At 41.4% G+C, this 21401-nt stretch overlaps 1 long non-coding RNA gene across 1 annotated transcript in view; it reads left to right on the forward strand.

Moving 5' to 3' along the window:
• Positions 1 to 2584: 2584 nt before the first annotated feature.
• Positions 2585 to 21401, forward strand: part of LOC133214311 (uncharacterized) — a 43695-nt gene continuing 24878 nt past the window's right edge. Inside the window, exon 1 of the long non-coding RNA XR_009726091.1 lies at positions 2585 to 3185. This is a non-coding gene — a long non-coding RNA (uncharacterized LOC133214311). The remainder of the gene's footprint in view (positions 3186 to 21401) is intronic.

The following is a 21401-nucleotide window of genomic DNA, read 5'->3' on the forward strand; positions in this document are numbered from 1 at the left end:
TCCCAATTTGTCTTCTAATGATGCTTACTTCTTGCAGTTGAAAATCTGAACTACCTGCAGATTGCAGATCTTCTGGACTAAAACAGTTGTATAAGAATTAAAAAGATGTTGTTGTTTAAAGGGAGTTGTCCATTTAAAGGGAGCAGTAACGTCCTTTAACAGAGAGGTAAATGGGGTTAAGGTATCAGGCACAAAACATCTGTGTCTTCTCTGGTTTTGTTATCAAATTTTCTCCATGATCCTGAATTATCTCTAACCCAGTGGCATTGCAGGGGAGAGTGCCAGTTTTGTTGCTTTTTGTCATTTGAATGAAATATCTTCTTTCAAAAGGGTTTAGAATATTTTGAGGCATGGGGACCTTGCCAGATAAGATAATATTTTATTGCTGAGCTGCCTAAAAGCTGTGTGGGACTGTCAACATGCCTGGGAGGATGCTGTATGCAGCTCTGACCTTAAGAGGTTTGGTGCTGAGAGGACAGCATTAACCCCAAAGCCAGGTAAACATGGTTCTGCTTTCTAACTACTGTGTCAAATAATCCAAATGAAACAGACAGTGAAAGAATTTAAAATTAAAATATTACTTAAATCACTGAAATTATACATTAAAAAATACATCAGATTTGACAAAAAGGAATCTAAGGAAATGTTCATCCCTCCGTCTCTACTTCAGTCAAGGAAACCTGTTCCCTTACTATCTTTCTTATCTGACTTCCTAGACTGATCATAGCTACCTGATGTTTTTCTCTCAACAGAGATTTGAAGACTTTGGCCAAACTACCTCATTTTTTTAGACACTCTTGTTTAGGAAACCTAAAGAAAGCAAAATTAGAACTTTTTTTTTTTTTATTACTCTCTAAAGAGACAACATTTGATGTGATTTATATATAAGGCATTTTTTCTTTTTGGTGCCTTTGGAAGACCTTGCAAATGCTTCACACTTGTGTGCACACCCAACACCTATTATTGACTGCTTTTCTCCCTTTGCACCCTTGAGTAAGAAACACTTAAGCTGTCTCTTACAGTTTCTTACACAAGGCCAAATGTGTCAATGGAAAACAAAATTTCCAGATTCATTTGTACTCCCAGATAGGGAATACAAAATTTCCAGATTAATTTCAAAACTGTGGATGCAACAAAATACAGGGGCTTTCTGGTTGAGGAAACTGGCCAGTCTGGTTTAAGTCAGAGGGATCTTCACCTTCTGCTTCCTTGGAAAGCCCATGGTTCTTGCGTGAAAGACCATAAGGTTTCCTTGTCCTTTTGACCCAGCTCTTACAGCTGTGAGCCTTGCTTGCTTTATCTTTTTTAATAATGAGGAGTGTCAATGTCTTTGTGTGTTATGTCCCTTGGCCAGATATAGGGTGGCAGTTGCACAGTAGTTACTGTGTCATCTTGTGCTCCTTTATTGTCTTCCAGGGTCAGGGATCGATGACTATTGATATTTTAGAATGTAATTGATATGGTCAAATCCAAGCCGAGCAACACTGAAATTAACAGCACTCTGGAAAATTCCTGTCTGAATTTGCTGTTTCATCAAGATGTGAGTCATTGCAAGTCACATGTTTTACAGAACCCTAAAAAGAATGGAAATGGAAAAGAAAAACAGGAACTGGTTTTAGGGAAGTTTCTTTTACCCACATTTCCGGGGTAGACAACCACAAGACACTGTATGACATCAATTTCGGGTACAGGGCCTCTACAGGTGTCTAAAAACAAATAACTACCTAATAAAATGCAACCTTTCAGGCAAGCTTCTTGTGTATACTTTCAGATTTCTTTAAATATCCCTGAACCACTATTCCTTAATCCTTCTACACCCTTTGGATCTGGGAATTGGCACGTACACATTATGAAGACAATGGTTTATGAAGACTGTTGGGATAGAAGATTTTTGTTTCTAATACACCTATAAAAGTCAGAATCACAGCACAAATTCAACTAAACAAAAAATAACATAAATGGGGTTTACTCTTCTTTCTGCTGGCTTGTTCTCTACTGATGTGCAAGCCAATTTTCCATATTACTGTGCAGGACTCACTTCCTTCTGCCCTCCATGTGGCTTCCTCCAGGCTCTTCCATGGTCCCAAGTCTTCACAGGGCACAACAGGATGAATCTTTGGTGGATTTGGGTCTTGGTAATGCCAATGTGGCTACCGAAGAGTGTGTAGAGCAGTGGCCAGTGTCTCTTTCAAGCTCTAGAAGACATTTTAGACCTTGCAATTGCAGCTTCTCTATATTAAATTTTGAACAGTTGATGGGATTAAGCAAGTTTGAAAGCAAAAGATCCTGCATGTTTACTCTCTATCTTCCATGACTCATATCAGTTGTGTGAGGCCTGACATGACTGAACCATGATCAGCCCTGGCATTGTTTCCTGAACTGTTTATCAGCATAGGGCAGGAGGGTTTAGTGAGGGCAGAGAGCAACACATAGTGCCCCACACTTCACAGCTACCTCTGGTCCATGTCAGTGTACCTGTAAGGGAACTTGGCATTCAGCCATGGTTACTAGTCAGCAGCTCTGGCCCACTGGAGTTCTCTGCTTCTGCCTGATGCTACCCCTCCACAGGTGTGCTGGGGTCAGATGATGGCAAAACCAGGCTCCAAATATCACCTGCTCTTCAGGAGCATCACCTATCAACTGGTACACCAAAGCCTGTAGGGAGCCAGAGAAGCTGAAATACTGAGACTGAGCTCTACTACTACGTTGGAAAAATAAACAAGTATATTGCCAAATGACTCTGAGTGGGCTGCATTGGAAGGAGGGAGCTGAAGACATAAATGGTGCCCACATCTCGAGCAAAAAATGGAGCTCTGAGGGAGTGATTTGCTCATCTACTTAAGAAAAGACACATGTCCTGAGGCTTTACTGGAGAAGGGAAAGCAGCCTGCATGCAGAAGGAGGGTGGCAAGAGAGTGGTGCTTCTTTTGACTTTCAGATAAAACAGAAATAGGTGTCAGCATTGCTAAAGGAGGCAATAGGGAAGCTGCTATTTGTTGGCATCAACTGATTTTTCCAAAGCCGTTGGAGCAGGTTAAGGTCTCGGCACCAATTCAGCCCTGTGGTCAGTGGAAGGAGACTTGCCTGCAATGACTGTTCTCATTTGTTACCCATTCCCATAGGTCAAGCATGGAGCAAAGTGCAGCAACCAGTTGACAAGAGGAGCTTTTACCCTCTGCAGCCAGGTAAGACACCAAGAAATATGTCAGTATGGGCTGGTCATGATGGGTGATGATGTCCACTGCTGTGTCTCAAACTAAAACCGATTTGAGTGGGGAAATATATAATTTCAGAGATCATGGAAAAAACTGTAGCCTTGATACAGTTAACTGAAGTGATGCCATTGACTCCTACTGGGACTTGATGAGAGCTGAGAAGACCCTGTATCATAGGTCCAGCTAGCCAGGGTTAGATATCCCCTGGTCTGCTAGACTGTTTTGGGTGTATAGGGACTTGCACTCAATGCTGTATGATGGTGGGGACTGAGGGACCTCATTAGATATTAAGTGGAATTTTCTTTTGGCAATAGAATGCATTTAGTTCCTATCAAAGCAAGTATCTAATGTAAATGTCTTCCTCGGAACAAACCTACAGCTGAAGATGAGTATGGTTCAGGAGCTCTCTGGATGACAGCTTTCCCAGCCAGGATGTCTTAGCCACAGGAGAGAGAGGCATCAGTGCCCAATGATTTTTCTAATATAGACCCCAACTGTGACTTATAAGACAGACCCACTCCCACTGGTGTCTGCTATGTTCTGCTAGGCTGCAGGAGGGCAGGATCTGATCTTCAGCTTTATGCTCCCTGTTTCACACCAGTGCCTATGAGGACAGTCCTGTGATTGTATGGAGAACTTATGAATGAAACACGTTGCAAACAGCAAAGTGACTTTTCCCCCTAAAGCCCAGGAAGGTTATCAGCCCCAGAATTCATTTGCCTTCTCCCCTCACCGCTCCCTCCTGCTACAAGCACTCCTGCCCTCTCCAGCCTGCGTGCCCCGTGCGGGGAAACTGACTTGGAAAAAGAAAAAGACTGAGTCATGAGGTCATACTGTTATCACATTTCTATTCCAGTGCTTTCTCTCGCTGCCTACAATTATCACTCTTTTATTCTTGTACTTGGCTTCTTAGACTTTGATCTAGTCCTTTGCTTCATATCCTTTGATGCATTTTAGCTTACATTGTCTGTAACCTGACCCCTTGCCATCTAATTCCACCAACTTCTCACAACCCATATCAACCGCTCTCTCCCCCCTTTCATCTTTCTTTTGTATAAATGTATACAGAGCTGTAACAAAGAAACTACAGTGTAGTTGTAGCACTTCCAAGATCCTTAGAAGTGCTGGATAAAGTCTCTATGCGTTTATTTGCCCCTCACTAGGTCATTTTTAAACATCTTTGTTTATTCCTTTTTCCCTTAGACAAAATAAAAATGCTAAGAAAGTGAAGCTAAATATGGCTCCCCCCCTTCTGAATTGGTTATGAAATCCTTTTAAAATTATTTTTGTTGTAAACCTATCCTCAAGTCCATTCCAACAACATTAAGACTGTAGAGACACGGTACATTTTCACCATTAAATACTGGCAGGCTTTGATCATGTTTACTTTCATTGACGAAAAGGAAGGAAAAGGCCAGTGCTTACATTGCAAATACCAATTAGAGCAGAGCTACAGTGTGTGCATGTGTATTTATAAATATATATTTAGAGAAAAGAAAATAATTTGGTTTCTGCAAAGTAGGAAATGTGGGCAAAAATATATGGTCATATTTTGCAATGTCGAAGTAATGGAGAAAGAGACTTGCAGTACTCAGATGTGATTCAGGAGCCTGAAGTCTTTTTAAATCAGCGGATTGAAAGACTTGACCATGTCTGAATGTTTGGAATATTCTTAACTGCATCGCCAGGTACCTAAGTTTCTTTGGCAGTCAGGTCCTCAGTTCCTTTAGAAATTGGATTTTGAATTCAGAGTCAGTGAGGCAGTTTTATACCCTTTTGTCCTGTACTTCTGGGTGTATATTTAGCAGTGAGTTAGAACTGAAGGAACAGACAGAAAAAAGAGATATTTTTTATTTTATTTTAGATATTAAATTTAGATATTATATCGCTGCGTATTCAGGAAGGTATTAGAAATAATATTTCACTCTCTGCTAAACAGTCATAAACTTGTAAGGGCAGAAAAAGGTAGCTCAGTGCAGTTTTGCATGGTGGCTGTGACTTCTATCTCAAGATAGCTACTTGCTTTATTTTGAGCTGCTGGGAGATGCCAACAAAGACAAAATGCACTGGGCTTGAATAGTCCTGGTACCTACAGGGCAGGTCAGACAGTACTCACATATTTAGGGAAGAAATGTTGCTTTGTACCTGCATGTTCTCTGGCCACCCAGGTGCAGGTGTGATTCTGTTGAAGGCTGATACTCTGTGGGCTTCAGTTTCTGCTGAAGAATAATTCTGCTCTTCCCCTAATCCCAGACCAGCATGCACATATAGTAGAAATCATGCTTTGGGCAGATGCTGCTACTCCACCAATTTGATCCACAGTTTTCAGACAGGACATTGGAAAGGAGCAAGATCCCTTTCCCCTTTTTCTCATGCCCTCCTTCCCCAGCAAGAGTTGTATGTGCAGCTTTGCCAAAGCAGTCACAGGCCAAATGTACTGTATTGTTTTATATACATGGTGTCTCTATTTGGAGAGTCAGTCCTGACTTAGAACATGACTTTCAGTACTTTTCCCTCCTGCAAGTTCTTTTCTGCCTGAAATGTTGCAACTGTGAATAGTATTTCCTATAGATAGTTTGGGAATTTTCTAGCTCATAAAGTCTTCCACTGCCAGCAGTTCCCAAGGATGTCAGGCAAGCATTACTGCAGGTACTGGGAGGGGAATAACACAAACAATAAAAAGAAATGTAAAGAAAACCTTGACTTTTTGCATTGTCCTGCAGTAGCTAGTTGGTTAAACACCTTTTCTTGCTGGCTGATTTCAATCTTCAAAATCATGTTTTCCGTAACACTGGGCCAAATGGTTCCTGGGTAGTTTGAACACCTGTGAACCTGGCATGCTGAGCCTCTGAATAATGCAGACACTGCAGTTTGCTCTGCACCTCTCCAGTTCATATCCTTTCCTAGCTGGCAAAAACCTCCGATAGCGACAGCATTTTGCAGCTGGAAAATAGGTCACCTTCAAAGCTATATATTTATATACACTTGTGTGTGCTTCTATGTGTGTGTGTGTGTGGATATGCCCTGAAGTTGAACAAATTAGTGGAATAGTTACATTCAAGGGACAATTCCACTTCCAGGTGGTGGCATTTAGTTGAACATCCAGGACTGCAAATATGGCAGGTGGCTTCAGAGGCAACCCAGGTAAACTGCTTTCTTGGATTAGAGCTCATTAAGACAGAGGAGTCTATCAATAGATCAAGGTGTGCTTTCTGTTTTGTTGAGGTTTGGAAGTTTCACCAAGTGTGTGTTCATGGTTGCATGTGTGTGTGCATGTACTCAAACAGAAAATATGTCCTTGGGACAAACTGCAAGAATCCTGCCTCTGAATAATCAGTTATTTTATTTAGAGGCTTCTGTGTACAGTGGAGAACCAGCAAGTTTATTTATACTGAGTAAGTGTCTCATCCATAATTGATGCTTAAATCAGCTCTGGTCTTTCCATGGCCTACAACTCCTCTAATGTGGTTGTGTGTATGAAGCAGCTTTGAGTTTGGCATGCATGCTTTGCTTGCAATCAATTATGCATGTGGTAGACACAAAGGCACTGTTTACAGGACAGGGGGAAGGTTTTCCTTCAGCTTCTAAGTTCTCAGGGGCAAGCACTTTATCTTGGAGGACTCAGCCACGGAGTTCCCATCTCCTCGTGCCTTATCTGATGGCACTTAATTCTCTATCTGCTCAGAAGCTTTTGCTAATTCAGTGGCCATGAAGTCCAGGAAAAGCCTGGGCTTATAGTCTCAAAGCTAAGAGGTAGGTATTCATGATGAGAATACAAACATTTCTTCACAAATGTATTGTTTAGTGTTGTTTATTATTTACTGTTTCAGAGCACCACTGCCATTTCAAAAGAAAAATCATTTATATAACGATTCACTGCCAAATATGTCTATAGATATGTTAAACAAAACCTTGCCTCAGCTTTGCTTTTGGAATATGTCTAAGGCTATAAATACATGGTGCATCTATGCATAAACAGTGTAATTAAATGATTTTTTTTTCTAGAATTCATAAAGAGTTTTATATTTAACTTCAAAATAGCAAGAAGACCCTAGCTCCATGTAGTATGGACACAAGCAGCAATTGTTCAGGTTTACATTTTAGCATGGTTACTAAAACAATCAGTTAAGGGTGTATGCACCCAAAGGACAGGACCTCCTGCTTGAGCAAATCCATCCACAGCTGAGCAGTCCAGCTCCAGAGACCTGTGCTTACTTACACCTGAGAGGTCCTGCTCAAAATCTTTCCTCCGCACAATTGATGTATTTGTTGGGTATATCTTTGATTCAGGTTTGATTTTTTTGTTTGTGCATCCCTCCTTCATTTTATCTCTACAGGGAGTAGTCTTGCAAGGGAAAGAGAATCAAACCAGAGGGAAGCACTCCCTGTTTTCTGAATCCCGTGGTGTTTTTGTAAGCTCCTGTTCTGCTTTCTCTTGGAAGGGAGCTCTTCTGCATATTGGTCCTCATGGACCAGGAGGTCAAGCAGCACACTGAGCTCCACAAGACCATTGACATTAAGCTGCTGTTGGCCACTTTATTTTCCCGGTATTGGAGAAGATGGAACTGAACTGTGGCTGTTTCACAGAACTGTAGCTGAAAGGACATCTATACAGCAATAAAAACTTAACTGCCCTAGCCGTTAAATCAAGGAGTATCAGATCCTTTGATGGAAACATGAGTGTCTCTAAACTGGAGGTAATCGAGGACTGAATTTGACACACATGGTACTGACATCTCGTAAAATGTCAGGAACGCTTGACCTGAGATTTTTGAGACACAGCTTGTTCTCCAGGGTGGGATTTATGTGGTGGTGGGAGGTTGGGGAGTTGATGGTTAATGTGTCTTACAAACTTAGTGAACCATTTATAATGCTCAGGGAGAAAAAAAATAAAAGGCAGTTAGCTGAGTTAGGGTAGAATATTACAGCATTTATTACTGTCTGAGCCATGCCGTGTGAAATCTTCCTTGAGTCTTTATAGGGCAGTTAGTTAGTGCAAATATCCTTTTAAAATAAGGGTGAAGGAGTGTTTTTGCATTTGAAATAACCTATTAATACTTAACAGAACTATGAATGCAGCAGATTTCAAATGGCATATAGACCTCTAGGCTGATACTTTTTTTCCCCTTTCAACAGATCTAGATGCCAAATTCCAACTCCAGTTATTGGTAACTTTTGTATCCAAATCACTTTAACAGCTTTGAGCATCTCAGCTATAATATGACAGATTAATATAACCATGAATTAGCTGTGAGGAACATGGAATAAGAAGAGCACAGCAAACAAAATCCATCTGTCTTTACATGATCCTCCATAATCCATGATCCAAAAAGACGGGGTTTAGCAGAGGATGCAGGTTTCTAAATGGGTACGAGCTTTGATTCCTTTTGAGAGAATCTCTGGGAGCTGCTCAATGGATTGGGTGGATGCTGAGAGGTTCTGCAGGGGAAAAAAAGGGGCTTGGTCATTTTTTTCCACAAAACTGGAAGGAATCCAACTTTCCACAGTGCTCAGAACAAGGGCTGAGGCAGGTTCCACTGGCAGAATTAGATGAGCTCAATAGCAACATGGGATGATTCTGCTTCATTCATCTTATTGCACCTTCCCATCTTTGAAGAGCTGTAGGTGTTTATGCTTCACAAGACCAGATGTCTCATTTTTCACCTGGAAATGTGTGTAGTTCAGCATGGTATCAGCTCCATTTTCAGACCATCCAGGTTTACTATATTCATCTTGTACTTCACAAGCAGCAGCTCATGGCATGGTAAATGCTACACTTCTTGGCTAGATGGCAGATAGCAAATGTTTCCACTCAGAGCACCTCTGCCTTCTTGTAGAAACAGCCTATACATGACCATTTCTATACATTTCTATTTTTAACATCTAAAAAAAACCCCAATCCCTTCTATTTTTAGGTGCAGTTCAGTTCTGTAGGCTGGCTGGTTCTAATAAAGAATGCCTCACCCTCTAAAGAAAACCCTGCATTGAAATCACAAATCCACGTCAATGTCCTGTAGTATTGACAGACCTACTAAGAGGAAAACTTCAGCTTGTTAGCAAGCCTTGCAAACAAAAACACTGATCCAAGCTTGAGAGTAAAAACAGGTAAGAAGATCTGGGTCTTCATTGTTTTCAAAAGTAAACTAGACAAAGCAGTATAGAAAACTAGAGGTCCTTGAAACTTCATTCTTTTTTGAGCTGTAGTTGCAAATCTGTAATCTAAGATGCTGTTAATAACTAAGCATGTACTGCAGGGAGAAACATCTTAAAGAATTTGTGAGCAACTCTGAACCTGGAAGTGGAGGCACTATGAATACAGAGATGAAAAGATAGTTTCTTGATGCACATGCTATTCCCCAGGGTACAGAGCAAAGTACATTATGTTTTCCTGTATCAAAACTGCACCTCAGGGGCATGAACAGGAATGGAGGGCGATTGACAAGTAATTGCCCTGCAAAACTTGTACAGCAGAAAGAAAGCAAAAGATCTGCTCTTCCTTTGTGTGAATGTGGCCACGTATTTCTTTCATCTGTAAATCAAGTGCCAAGGAAGTGCACCCAGAAGAGTCAGAGTGAAACTGCTTCAGCGACCCTGCACACCTTGTCATGCAGGGTGGGAGGGAGAGAGGAAAACCCCCAAACTGCCTTCTGGCATGCTATGATGTGTGCATATTACAGTTACTGGCAATACTTAAGTACCTGAGAGAGGTACTGGATCTGTCAAGGTATCACCTGGATACACGCTAACTTCTAATTCATTTTTAGACAAAGTTTTCAGCAGATAAGAAGCCCCATGAATAGCATCTTACAATGAACACGATGTGTCTGGTGTAATTATATCCAGTTTCATGCTGTATCTTTGCACTGTCAGCCTAATCAGTGTTTCACTCATGCTGCCCACCAGTTTCTTCCCCTACTGGGAGTACAAATTGGAATTATTTTATCCCTTTCAAATGAAAGAAATCAGTGAGGTTTTTTAAGTTTGGTTGTTGGTTTTTTTTTTTTTTTTTCACAGCCTTTATGGCATGAAGTGTTGTAGCCAGGAGCAGGAAAAGTGAGGTGGTCTTTTTTTCTTTCTGTGGGTGAGAATCAAGGACACATATCAAAATGTATCCTCTGTCCAAAGGCACTCTGCCCATTCCTATTTACACATGTTAATGTGTACTCAAAGGAACCCTTTGTTTTCCCAAAGCACAGATTATTCCAATTGTGTGTGGAGCTTGGGTTGTGTGTTACTGTCCACTGGGGGCTAAGAAAACACCAAAGATGTTATTCAATACCATAACTAACAGAATGGCATGAAGAAGAATTCAAAACCTGTGAGCAAAAGCAGGTTTTTCGCCCTGACCCTTGGACAACCTGGTTTGTATTTCAAGTGTCTACATTTTTATCTGGAGAAGGAAACTGCTTCTGTTACCTCCCAACTTGCCCATTTTCAAGGTGTTACACACAAAGTCCACAAGCACTTGATTACAGGCTAGTCTAAGCTATAATTTATAACATTAATAAATCAGACCCACATAGTACAAAACACTCTTTTTCATACCTGCTTCATCAACAATCTAAATGTTAAAAATTGTGCTGATATGAAGCTCTCCAGCACTGTAACCTTTAATTTTACTTTGAAGTGGTCAGGATGTGTCCTGAAACTGGTGGGTTTGTATATTTATTCTCTGGAATGAAAAGTATAGTTTTGCATTCCTGCTTTGTCCATAATTCAGACTCACCTATGCAGTCTTTCACTGGCACAGTGAGACAGGAAGCAAGCTGGGCATATGTGGGAAGGAAGCTGCTCAAGGCATTAACCTGTTAACTTCTCCCAGAGCTGATGCTGAAAACATGCTTGTGGACTTGGCACTTCTGATTGAAATTGAAGTGGAAAAGGGAGACACCCTCTTGCCCCATTCACTTAGTCAAAGACAGGTTCTGTGACCAAGGTTAGTCCCATGATAATTTCTGCTGAAGATGAGGAGGAGGAGAAGAAAATGCTAATAGGTATAATGACCTATTTGTATGCTGGAAGATTTTATGAATTACCTAGTTTTACACAAACCAGACTAAACTGTGTGTCAGAATGGGAGCTGAAATGGGAGGTGAGTGTGTGTGATTGAAAACCTTTCTGTGTTGTGCTTCTGCTTTCTGTTTGTAAGGATACACCTTTACGAAGGTCAGCAGGTGATGAAGCCTGCTTTCCTTGCATCACAGAGTGTGTGCAGGCACACTTACATGCACCAAAATGAAGTTTTTCAGGATTATGGACAGAGCTAGTTGACGGCCTGATGTTTGCTTAGAGTACAGAGCTGTTAAGAAAAAGTAATCATTCCCCCACATGTACCTTTATCTGACATCATTGCAGGTGCCATCTGTGGGTGAAATAGCAACCCAAAGCTTTACAAATGACTCCTTCAGGCAATGTTGGTTGAGATCTCTTGCTATGTGCTCTACTTCCATCCTTCCCTGCTGATGGTTGTCTCCATGCTGCTCCATGAGTAAGTGGTGCAACTTCTTTATGGTTTTTCACCACTGTTTAATAACTGATATGGCAAGAACAGGCATAGGTCCAAATTTTGACCATATAAAACTGAAAACATGGAGGCTGGATGTGGCATATTTTTTGGTCAGTGGAAGGAGGCACATGCATACTCTGCTCTCTTGTAACTTCCCACTAAGCAATGGTGCATGGTTAGGATCTGGTCTGGCTTGCTGCCAGTGCTTTGACAGACTGGAGTGATAGAGGATGCTTGATAAGCCTTTGGAAATGCGTCTACCTGCAGGTAAGAGTTAGTGGGGGTGTTAACACTGATGCCGTATCTGACATCCGCAGTACAGAGAGTCCTAGTTCTTGGCACCTGTGTTTTCCCATCAAGTAACACTCATTTGTTATCATATATACACACCACAGATTTACATAGCTTGTAGGGGTGAATCATGCATAATTGTGGCTTCTTACATGACAGTTCATATATTAACAAGTAACTTATTTGTGCTTTGTGCTAAACGAGTATAGCAGGAGCGTGTGGACCTCTGGTGTCAGAACCATATTCGTCATTATCTGGAGATAAAACACTAGTTCAGTGGTTAAAAACAAAATGAGAAAATAATTGCTAGTTTGATTTGCCTGTACCATAGGAAACATTGCTTTGATTTATGTATATATCTCTAGATACCTAGTGATAATATGATAGTAACCAGGAATCAACCGTTCTTATTTAGAATATAATGAAAAGCATTAAGAAGCAGGCTCATAACCATTTTGCCCATGTTCTGCAGTGCCTTTTTGAATGAGAAGAGAACATGATGGGCATAAAGAGAATATATTCTCCATTAACTGGAGACTACTGCACGGCTTAGGCTTGAGGAAGTTCAGCAGCTGGTGGTATTACATTGGGCTCAAGTGATCACGCATGACACTGTCCTTCGGAGTAGCAAAGGATGGGGACCTTGCCTGGGTGCAGCAGTGCCTGGCACCTTGTGTGTCAGCATCAGCTCATTACAGATTATGCTACCCCAAGATGTCCCAAAGCTGTGGAAAATGATGTTCACAGCAAGTCCTACACCAGTCCCACCAGGCAGCAGGGGACTCGTTTCACAGGTACTTCTAATGTTCACGTCTCCCACGGGTCTGAAGCCCGTAGGATTCCTGTAAAGGGGCTACAGGCTGATGGAGCTTTTCTCTCCTGCGAGCCAAGTGGAGCAGAGCAGGCTGCCAGCACTGCTCCCCGCCAGGTCTGACACCTTGTGCTCAAGCTCCCAGCTCACGAGGTCTGGATGTGAGCGCACAGGGAGGAGTGGCACAGCCGCGGCCATCTCCCCCCTCTGATGAAGTGTGCAGAAAAGACACAGTGTGCAGGACGTTTGGCCGGAGTACAGGGGGGTGTGTGGGGAAAATCACTGTGGAGAGACTCAGTTCCTGCAGAATGAGCAAGGGGAGACATCTCTGCACGTTACCATGCACTGGGTAGGGCAATTCTGGCCACATAACATCCTGGGGAGTGGGACCCTTGGGGTGTTGAGAGGAGGTCTGTTAATGGATCTCCTAGGGGTTGATGGATTTAATGGGTGAAGTAAGTCTGCTTTTATTTATTTTATTTTTTTGGCAGCTGCCGCAAGTGGAATTTTATGCATTTTTTCTGGCTGTTACTGCTTGTCTGGGCCATTTAGATGTTGAGCTACACTTGTTTCCTTCGTGGTGGACACTTTTTTCACAGCAGCTGAGACACTTTCTGCAATGGCACGTGCTGGTACGCTTCCATTTATAAAATGTTCTGTGCCATTTTAGAAATGAGCTCTGAAATGGTTATTAGGCACTGTGAGTGTGAGCAGTATTTGATCAGAAGGTCAGCAGCAGATTACGGAGGCTATAGAGAGAAGCTGTTGTTATACACAGTCTATTGACCTGTTGGCTTTATAGCAAACAATCTGCTAAGGTTTGGAAGGGGTAACTATGAATATCTGTATGTGTGAGTGCTGCAGACCTCATTTTCCCTCTCACTTTGGTATTTTCTTCTATTCTGCGGTGGCTTTTCTTACTTTTGCCATTATCTATGTGTTTAGCTGTATCTGCTGCTGAGTTGACATTTGTATTGCACAAATTAGGTCTAAGCAGGATACCTCGCTCAGCCTTTACTATGACCAACTCGCACTCAGGTCAGTGAAACTTTTGGTAAACAATAAAATGTTCTTAATATTGGGACTTTAAATACCAGTGTCTGAGCTCTTCAGTGACAGTGCATGATTTTATTTCGTCTTAATTTCTGCAGAAATCTCTGCTACTGGCTGCAGCATTTTTTACTTTGAAAACAAAGCTGACTTCCTCCTGTTGATAATCTGTTAAGATTTCATTCTGATAAGAGAAAAACATTCCCTTTGACTTCCATATAACAATCCAAGGACCAAAATGTTCTCTGCAAAGCAAATAAGGACATTAACAGCTAAAACCTTCACTAAAAGAAACCAGTGCAACTCCATATGTGTAAAGCTTTACTCTAAGCACAGACCTGGCCTAGAACAATATTTCAGTTTTATTATAATCTCTCCCTATAATTCAATTCCTCTCACCCTGTAATAGTCTTGCTGCTCTTTGTTGAACACCCTCCAGTTTGTCACTATCTGTCGCATCATTTGTTACCCAGAATACAGACTGGGATGGACTCTGAAGGTCTACAAGCCTCTATCAGTTGTGGGTTGGCCTTTTGGCCAGGTGAGGCCAGCTCAGAGCTACACACAAACAGCCTGGTTTTTCTCTGCCTCATGCCTTTGAGGTCTCTGCTGAAAGAAAACAGCTCTCAGCAGAATCGCCTTTTCTGCTACCTCATCATCTTGCAAATTCTTATCCAGGGTGAAACACAGATATCCATAAATCTCTTCTTCCTATCAAGATTTCTCAGTGACCTCCTTTCTAAGAGCGTGAGATGGTTTATAAATACACAAATCGGTAGATAATTTTTCTAGTTCTCTTGGTAACTATCAGAATAGAGTACAGATTTATCACAAGACTACATAGTAATATCAGCTAACATAGTGACAGTATATGCTAGGTAACATCTCTTCTGCTGCTTTAATAAAAGTTGAGAAGGCAGCCACATCTGTAGAGAGTTATATTAATGGCTTTTTCTGATACTATGAATGCAGCAACACCCAAAATAAAACTCCTACTGAAAATCTATATTTTCTCAGTCTGGACACTTAAAAAATTGCTGTGAGATTATGACCTTGTAGTGATAGAATGGTCTGGAAGACTGTTTTTCTTCTGCAGTTATGCACCACTGAATGCTACTGATTTTCATAGTTAATCATAAACACTTGCCCTAAGTTAATTGATGTCCCTATTATGTCATGCTTAACTGCAGTTTAGGAGAGTTTTTTGCCATTAACTTCTAAACCAGTTGGCCTTAAGGCATCAAGCAGCAGAAATAATGAAGAAAGGATCCCCAAACCAAATTACCATCAGTGTGACCACCAAATCACCACTGAAATTTGCAAAGGTCAGAATAAAATGTTCCCATCAGCCTACATATTTCTCATGCTGCGCATTCCACAAGTTAGAGTGATCTTCACAGACACCTCCAGGTTGTAATTAGCAGCAAACCAGTGACCGCCTACAAGTGCCAGTCAAAATGCCACGGTTTGGGATTTAGTATCTAGAAATGCCAAAGAGCTGAGGTTTTAACACTTTGGAGTCTTGAAGCTGTTTAAAACACATTGATGTTCTTACGATAAAGCTTCAGATCTTCAATCTGCAGGTCCTTTGCAGGGCTCTCTGTGTTGAAACTCAAGGGTGAGACCATAATTCCTACCGCTTCTACTGTGAGGGCTAAAGGAAAGGTGATATTTCTTTACCTGGTATGACAGATTTAGGTTTGGAGGGTGAAGAAGTGGGAGAATGGGGTCACTTATATAGCAAGAAGTTAACAGACATGTGATTTTTGAGAAAACTAATTTCTTCCAAGCCTCCTTTCTATGGCAGCAGTTGAAGTATTGCTGTAAAGTTCAGTTAGACACATCTCTCATAACATCAGACAGGTACCCTCAGTTCCCAGTGCTCACTATCCTGCGTTTCAGGGACAGCAAATGAAGAACTCCCTACTCAGAGCTATACTGACTGACCCTCTTCCTGAGTGCTTACTTTTGCTCTTTCCTGTTTTATTCACCTCTTAATCCTAGTTAAAAGCTATTCAAAGGTTTGATCTTCGTAAGCATTTTACCTAAGGCATGACTCCATCTCAAACCTTAATCCCAATAATCTTGGAAACCAACCTGTCTGGCTGACCTAAAAACATCCCCTGTGTAACAAGATAACATGGACATTGCAGGTCAATATCCTTATGAACACCTGATGCTTACTCAAAGAAGTCAGCAGAGATCCTGGCCCAAAGCTTCCCAGCAGAAGCCCGCATGGTAACCCCAGAGATAATTAAAATTGCTTTTTGAGATGTTGCATCAGGGTGCAGTCTATCACTAACATTATCTTTCAAAATTCCCAGCCTTACACATCATGATGTGTCATGTCTGGTGAAAAGCAATACTTGATTTGACTGATGTGCTGTAACTGGGGTGAACTTATTACTCATGGTGAGCCTATTAGTCATGTTGCATCTGCCTCAGAGTAGGGATGTTCCTGTGCAAGTACAAGAAGTAACTTCTGTGTTTAAAATACAGTTGAGAAAAATTTTCATTTGACAATAGGCATCTTCAGTTTTGAAGTAGCTTATAGCTGATATTTCAATGAATGCCCTATTTATTAAGAGATTCCTAATACACTCACCAGAATAAATCTTATAAAGTCAAATTATAAATCTTTCATCAGAGACAGTTAGAATGAAATACATATAAATCTAGTAACATGTGAAATTGTTATCCTTGTAGTTTGAAATACCCCACTACAAGATGAAATGTCAGCCACGAGGGTATGTGCTGTGATTTTCAGGATATTTTTACCCAAGAGAAAATTAGGACAAATTTCATGGATCAAGCATTTTGCCACAGAGTGGCAAAAATGTGAAACAGCTGAAGGTTGAAATCCAGCTCAGGCTGGAAAAGCAGCTCCACTTCTGAAAATGTGTTTCTGTGAATCTGGGTCCATCATAAATTATTTTATTTATTTTAATAATCTTTATCATAGACCCTTTCCAACTTGGACATTATCAGGTTGCCAGGGGAATGTGTATTACGAGTCTATTGATCCATACTGGGCCTAAGGTAGGACATTCCAATGGTTAATTAGCATCAGTTAAAAGAAGAGTCTTACTTTTTCATTTGAATTATCTGAATTTGATTTCCAGTTGGCAATTTTTAACTGGCTGGAAGCTGAACCCTTATCACAAACCATGGATCATGCTTTTTTAGCGGGGAAGGGAAGCAAGGAGAGAGGGAGGAGGTGTTGTCTGGATGTGGTGGGTTTTGTTTTCAATTTTCACAAAAACTCCCAGAGCCTTGTCACTAAACAGTAAAGATTTATGCAGTTGTGTAGTTCAAGGGGCTGCTCAGCACTGGCATCTCACAAGAGCTGATGCAGCAGTGAGAGGTACCAGGCTTGTCTGAATGGCAGCACTCACACTGTATATTATCCATCCTTGTCAACTGCCCCCAAAAGAAGATATGTGCCAGTTTCCCACGGTCAACACCGAAGGGAGCTCAGCTTCTGCCTGCCTAGTGCACGACAGGTTATTAATATTAGTTTTACCAGGAAACCCTGTGTGGTTTAGTATCAGGTTCTGCTGCTGGCTAATGGCAGGTTTTGAGCTGGCTTTGGTATCTATAAACCTTTGCAAAGAGGCAAAACTTCACCTGACTCTGTCATAACTTCCAAAATCTTTGCAGAAGACAACACTGTTCGCAAACGTAGGAAATCTGAAAATCAAATTAATATAAAATCATCTACCAGCAGCACCATGCTGTTGTTCTTTTAAGATTTATTCTCTCCAGGTGTACATCGGTGCCTTAGTCATTTAGGGACGGATGTAAAGCCCATCCCAGTGGTTAGAAAGATTCCTATTATGTTCCCTGGCTTTAGATCATGTCCTCGAAGTTTGATCTTGCTGCTGTTCAAGTTGTTGGAAAAATTCTTGATGATTTGAATGATTCTAGATTAAGACTGTCTATTGTCTCGGGGAGGGCAGCGCTAATATGACGCAATGTGACCTTTTCTTTTCAAAACTTGATCTTTAGCTCTGCCGACTTGGCAATTCCAAGTCAGTGAGACAAGCTCATCCTCTCCTTCTTTTATGAGGCCATCTGGGAGGATATTGCTCTCATAAGCACTACCTCTGTAACAGCTCCATCATTTCGAGCTGAAAATTCTCGTGCCAAATATAAATGTGGGGAAACATCCCCCTCCAGCTTGTGATAAGTGGTTGAACCTGGCACAGCCAACAGGAGGGATAATCTGCCAGAAAAGCTTTACAGTGTCTAAAGAGGAGAGAACTTGGATCCTTCTGATCTTGGAATGACATCCTCCCAGAGAGATGGGATGTGTTTTTCTCCCTGAATTGCTTGCTTACCTATTCCAGATCAGTGCCTGTATGTCAGCTGCTCCTCCATCATTAAGATGGTCTTTTTGTGTATTGCACCCAGCAGAGGCTCAGGATTTCTTCCATACTCTACAGCCAATGACCCTCTCTAGCTCTCTGCTTTGTTTAATGAAGAAAAATCATTCCATCTTTTGACCTAGCCCTAATTAGAACTGCTGATGGAAGTTCTATTTCTCTAAACCTATCCTTACAGACTTTTTCTGGCTTGCATAGCAGTTACAGTGGTGGAGATATGTGTAGTTTAACAGCTTTATTTGTAGAGTGTTGATGACACACTAGTTGAACTATTAGCAGGTATTTTTGCATTTCATTTGGTTTCTTATAGTAAAGTTTCCCACCTGGACTCCTGAGGCAGGATGTGTTAAGTCTGGCAGATTACTCAGACGCTATGCACTATTTCAGATAACAGCTCCTCCGTCTGACTTCACAGATCAGAAACTATGTGCTTTTCTGTGTCAGTTTTACATCTGAAAACTTTGACTCATTTCTGAGCCCTGCCAGTGAGATCACTAATCCTCAGACAAAGATGCTTTGTTGGGTGGTAATCATGGTGCCATTTCTTATACTTTGTAGAGCTTCAGTTCTTGATTTGGGTCCTCATTCCACCACCATAAATGCAATAACTTATGGTCCTAAGTATTTTCCTCATAGACTGGCCTGGCATCATATAAGGGCTATAAGAGGACTGGCATCATATAAGGGTTATAAGATGGCTGGCACTTAGACCAACCTGTCATGAGTTTTTCAGTATTTCTTGTAGTGACATATGTATATGTAACTGGGGTGCATTTAGTTTTCCATTCTCAAGGAATCAGAAGTTGGACTAGGTTTTTCAGAGGGGCTTTTTTGGTAATTTGAGCAATTCTTTATCCTTTCGTAACACGAGATTTTGAGTCTCTAATGGACTTTTTGGAATGCAGTTTTTTGTAAGACACCCAGGACTGGAACAGGTTGGAGATTGATGGCAAAAAACGTGGACTGTTTCACAAAAGATAGGGTTATGATTTCATTCGTATTCAAGCCAGGTTTTAAATTTGTGAAGAATTGAAACTGGCATTGGTGGTTGTTCTGAATATGTAACAAGCAATTGCATGTATGTATTCTCTCCATTAGGGAAGGAAATAGCCAATTTGGATGCTCAGATGCTGCAGATCAGTGTGGCACTCACAGAGGATCCTGAAACTGCCATGTGACATTCTAAAGATGAAAAATGATCATAAATAGTAGCATTGCTTCTCCACTTTGTTAAAATATAAATGCAGCACAAACAATATGAAATATCCCTCTTCCTTCCTCCCTTCTGAAAACAAAGCCAAAATTCACCAATTCAGGAAATTTCACATTTGACAGGATTATTGCATGAATGACAAACTGACAAGTTTTGTCCCTCTTTACTTGTTCCAGCCTCACATTTGCTTGCTAATTCATGCAAAGTTTTTCTAAGTGCTCCATCCTGGAGGATGTTGGCTCTTCTGTGAAAAACAGTTTCTCAACCAACCTATTTCCTCCCTCAGACTCAATGATCCGGCAAAAGAGTGAAAAGCTGCCTGCTTCTGCTCAGGCCAGGGGCTCTGGAAGACTGAAAGCACAACCTCCCCAGCTGGTGTGAATGCTGGCTTCTCAACAGCATGCCAGCATCCCTCTCTTCTTCTGTCACCTCCTTTTATGTCATATGATTGCACAAGATTTATTTGTGACACAAAGTAAAAGGGGGCCAAGCAATTAAATGTGCTTAATTTAGGAGGTAATAACAAATTATTTGCAGGGCAGCACAATGCTTCCCATTGCAGATGCTTCTCCCTGCAGCTTTTCAAAGGACTGCAAGGTCACATTACATTCCCTGCAGTATCCTGAGGGTTCTGCATCCTCTCAGCGAGGTTGGCCATACCTGTATGGCCCATCAGCACATTCCTGGGTCTACTTGAGTAGAACCACTTGAAAATGGCTGTAGATAGTCAGTGCCCTTCAGGAATGTGCTAAACAAGCGCTCTACCCTGCTCTCTGCAGCTGCCTGTCTGGAGATGCTGGTTTCCAGCCAGGGCAGTGGGGAACTGTACCTCCCTTGACCTGATTTAGATCCTGCCTAACTGCCCAAATTTACAGATATGAACCAAGCAAAACATTGATGTGCCCTCACGACAAAGGCAGAAACTGACAGGCAAAAATCAGGCCATCACAGATGTGTGAACCAAGGTCTAAGGGCTCACTCCTGCTGTGGGCAATCAGAAACCTTTGTGTCTCTTTTTTTTTTAGAGATACCATATCTCTTTCTTATCTTTTGCCCCCACCCCCCCCAAAGAAAACATAAACACATATTTGAGATGTACTCCTGGAACCTGCCTGCCTAAGAAAGGTGGATTAATAATTATATACTGTGTGCTGGTCAACTCCTTTCTTCACACATTTTCTTTCCAAGCTTGTGGACTTCTAACACTCACCAGTAACCCTCCTGCATCCTGAATTAAACTGATTTTTCTCATAAGCCCCCATGAGCTATGGTTAGGGACACTTTCCCACTTATGCTGGAGGCTCCTCTGCTCGCACTGGGACTGTACATGTCACTTTAGACTCGTCAGACCATGGAAAATGAAGAAAGAGCAATGCCGTGGGGTTCAGGTGGAGTAATCATGCCTTTAGTAATGGGACACAATTCTAGAGAAGGTTCATGGTCATTTCTGTACATAAAAACTTTAGCTAAGGATTTCTTGCTGGATTCTTGTAAGAATATTTTCTGTAAGGGTCGCTTCTAACCCAACCTTTTTTCCATGGATTTCACAGTTTCCTTAAAACACGTTGTCCTTCCCCCACACTTTTAATGGAGCTATGCTCTACTGTATTATTGTAATGTGTTTGATTTGTTATTTTCTTCATACTCAGGCACTTCAATTTGGGGAAAGGCTGCCAATACAGAGCTCCTGTTACGCAGTTAATGAGTAATACTTGCTTGAGAATAAAACCCAGACTGAAGTGCTCTTGATGAAAACCTGGATTTAAAGGAGGAGTTTTTCAGTGGCTTATTAAGCAGGAGCATTCAGCTTGCAGATTCTCAACACAGTTTTTTCACATTCTCTGCATTGTCCAGTTCAAACCCCTTATCATTTGGATGCATCACTTGCCTTTTGCAAGGTCTTGATGTGGTCTTTCATTCACCAGGTCTA

Source organism: Neopsephotus bourkii, unplaced genomic scaffold (genome assembly GCF_033783945.1).
Source record: "Neopsephotus bourkii isolate Nb327-2 ecotype Australia unplaced genomic scaffold, CSIRO-AGI_Nbou_v1 NB_882, whole genome shotgun sequence".
Classification (NCBI taxonomy): domain Eukaryota; kingdom Metazoa; phylum Chordata; class Aves; order Psittaciformes; family Psittacidae; genus Neopsephotus; species Neopsephotus bourkii.